Genomic DNA, 2,381 nt, shown 5'->3' on the forward strand with positions numbered 1-2,381 from the left:
AGTGATTGATAGAAAATTATACTACCTAAGCATACCTAAGAAATGACTCTTGTTAGTAAGTGAAAGCTATAGGCCTCGTCCCATGTCTTGACTAGTTTCCCTGACACTAAAATACCTAAACAAAATAATGGCATAATGATGACAGATTCTGATATATTTCTATTAAACAGTGAACAGACAGATCTGCACTGGTGATAGGCTAAGTACATACGTTATAGTATAAAATTATAATGTTCAATGACCTACTAAGTGTAAGGACCTACCTTAAAATGAGAGGTAACACCTTCTAACCTCCTTGAACTTCTCTCTCTCTAAATATTATGTGGGGTATTCCTCAATGAACACTAAGCCACTGTGGTATTTAGGAAATCTCTCTTCCTCACTGATCATTAGTCCCCTATAAAAGATAGACTTATACTCCATTATCTATAAGGTTTTTTTTTCCAGTTGCCATATTTTGCCTGAATGTATCTATTATTATGCTTCTGTGCAAATCTATCCCCACTTAATTAGATACTTTATCTTTTTCCAAAAGGACAGCATTATGTTCTCTGGACTGATTTATTCAGAGAGGGCAATAACAGTATCAGCTAATATGCACGAGTTGTGAAAATTTAGATATTTTAAACTCAGCCTTTTTGGGTGGTGTCCATTCTGCACTCAGACTGCATTAGATACATAATAGATGTGTTTTTGTAACTATTAGTGCTCTGGAAAATAACAATTACAATTACAATTTCTGTACAGTACTATGACTCCATTAAATGGATGTATATGCATAACTTATGAAACCAATGTTGCATTCTTTATTTTATGACAAATATAACTGTGCATATTTTGACCAAGCTTATAATATAATAACAGCAGCATTATTTGAAAATTGGGAAATAGTTTATGGTATCGATTTTTTTCTTTTTTATAATGGGAGCCACTCAGATGATAGCCTCACCCTCTGGCTCCTCCAAAGGTCAAGAAGAATGACCATCAATGGCAGATGGCAGCTGCAACACAGTAGCACTAACAGCCAACTTTACACTCATGTGATCATGTTATGTTTCCTCATGGTTTCCAGTACTCTACATGATCAGAAATACTTCTCTAGTAATGAATTGTAGAAATGATCACTGAAAATATCATCATGTTTGTTTATTTGCATGCTGCACAACAATGAAAATGAAAGAACTAAAACAGTACTCAAGAAAATAGAGGAATCTCACATAAGAAAAGTGAAAGAGGCTGGGAGTGGTGGCTCATACTTACCAAATCTGGAAGTGGAGATCAGAAGGATGGAATCAAGGCCAACTTAGGCAAAAAAACTCATGCGATCCTATTTCAACCAATAAAGTAGTAGTACATGCCTATCATCTCAACTTCATGGAAAACATAAATAGGAGAATTGTAGACTTAGGCAACCCTGGCATGAATGAGAGAGTCTATTTGAAACATAATGAAAGAAAAAGGCCCTAGGAGCATGGCTCAAGTGGCAGAATGCCTGCCTGACAAATGCAAGGCTCTGAGTTCAAACCCCAGTGACAAATAGCAGATAAACATAAGATGTGGGCACAGAAAGAATGAAATAAATGTAATTAAAATTTTCAACTCCGTAGATGACCAAACTCTGTTAAGATCCAAATAGCACATCAAGACCAAGGGTGCTTTGAAGTTTGTCACTCACTTAAAACTTAATCTTTTCTTTATTCAAGAGTAAGCCACACCCTAAAAATCAACTAGGCCTGGGGTTGGAAGTTATGTACAAATAATCTCTGTAATTTAACAAGACAAAACCCTGGGCCCAAGAACTGCACCCTAGGTATAACATAGTCAAATGGCCAAGAATTTCACACAGATAGATAAAATCAAGGACTGAGAATTTCACACAGGTAATTCAATTTAATAAGATAAAGACCTAGATTGGAAGTCCATCATAGGGATCAGATGGGCCTGAGATTGAGAATTCTTCAATAACTCTTTCACCTCCAAATTCTGAGACTCTTTCTCACTCTCATGACAACCCACTTTAGAGACTGTCTGCTTTGTTAACAGTGCTGGTACAGTCTGATCAGAAGGCTTCCAAATTCTTTGTATCCCACCAGAGAGAATCCATGCCAAGAAATGTGGGTGCAAAGAGAGTTTATTAAAAGTAAGAGAAGAGAAATACAAAGAGAAGCATGAGGGTACCCAGGTAAGAGACAAAAACAGTGTTTCTCTCCACTTCAGGTGCTTTTAAAACCTATGATAACCTATGGGAAGGGGAAAACAAGGAAAGTCCCACCAAGTAATTAATGACAGGGGAGAGGCATGTGTAGTTCCCAGCCAGGTGAGGGTGGTTCCTGAGACAAAGCATGGTTAATCTAAGATGTAATATTTTTTTGTATGAGTCT

At 36.7% G+C, this 2,381-nt stretch overlaps 1 non-coding gene across 1 annotated transcript; it reads right to left on the reverse strand.

Moving 5' to 3' along the window:
* Window positions 1–927: 927 nt before the first annotated feature.
* LOC141415828 (small nucleolar RNA U3) lies at window positions 928–1,140 on the reverse strand. The gene has a single exon (XR_012440787.1). It is a non-coding gene; the product is annotated as a small nucleolar RNA U3 (small nucleolar RNA).
* Window positions 1,141–2,381: the final 1,241 nt, after the last annotated feature.

This window comes from Castor canadensis, chromosome 1, assembly GCF_047511655.1.
Source record: "Castor canadensis chromosome 1, mCasCan1.hap1v2, whole genome shotgun sequence".
Classification (NCBI taxonomy): domain Eukaryota; kingdom Metazoa; phylum Chordata; class Mammalia; order Rodentia; family Castoridae; genus Castor; species Castor canadensis.